We start from the raw sequence: 1,116 nt of genomic DNA on the forward strand, positions 1-1,116 counted from the left end.
GAATTGCACACCATGCCCCATCAGTTCACATATGAGAATTGCGTACCATGCCCCATCAGACCACATATGAGAATTACACACCATGCCCTATCAGACCACATATGAGTCACTTGCTTCAGATACTGAACTTCAGTTTTCCCTGATGTTGGGAGTTCAGGCTAGAGCTGAGCTGCTGTTTGGAGTGAAGTCTTCTCAAGACTTGACAGTGTCATGCTTGTTTTGTGCTGTGTTGGATCCTGTGTTGTTAGCTTGCCCTCCTAATAGCCTCACTCAAAAAGCTGTTGTTAAACTTGAGCCCAACTTCACATGCACAGAGGCCTGCTTCTAAGAACTAGAATAGAAACATTGAAATTGTCTTGTATTTAACCTTTGTGTTTAAGACCTACCTTCTTAATCAAAGGTCTTCCACACTTAAGGCATTGTGAAAAAGAGAGAACAATATTTTTATTATATGGAAATCAATCATGATTACTATCAGAAAGTCAAAAGGTTAGTGAGATGATTCAGCAGGTAAGTGCTTGCCAGTAAGCCTGATAAACCAAGTTTTTCCCCCCACTCTCCCAGACAAGGTTTCTCTGTGTAGCCCTGGCTGTCCTGGAACTCACTCTGTAGACCAGGCTGGCCTCGATCTCAGAAATCTGCCTGCCTCTGCCTCCCAAGTGCTGGGATTAAAGGCATGCACCACCACTGCCCAGCTCTGATAAACCAAGTTTGATCCTTAGAACCTGCAACATAGGAGAGAATTATTTCCGGTACGTTGTTTTCTGATCACATGTGTGCCATGGACACACACAATGAAAAACAACATTAGCAAATAAAAAAGAGCAAGTGTTGGGCTGGCGAGATGGCTCAGTGGGTAAAGATGCTTGCCACCAAACCTGAATACTTGGGTCAATCCCTGAAACTCACATGATGGGAGAGAGAACCTAGTCCTGCAGATTGTTCTCTGAGCTCCAGACTTGTGCTGTGGCACACATACGTGTACACACAATGCACACACACACACACACACACACACACACACACACAGAGTAAACACAGTAAGTATTGATGGAGAGTACAGAAAAGGGGTACCTTTCATATTGGTGAGAAAGCACATAGCCCCGCCATTACTGA

Source organism: Mus pahari, chromosome 2, assembly GCF_900095145.1.
Source record: "Mus pahari chromosome 2, PAHARI_EIJ_v1.1, whole genome shotgun sequence".
Taxonomy (NCBI): Eukaryota; Metazoa; Chordata; class Mammalia; order Rodentia; family Muridae; genus Mus; species Mus pahari.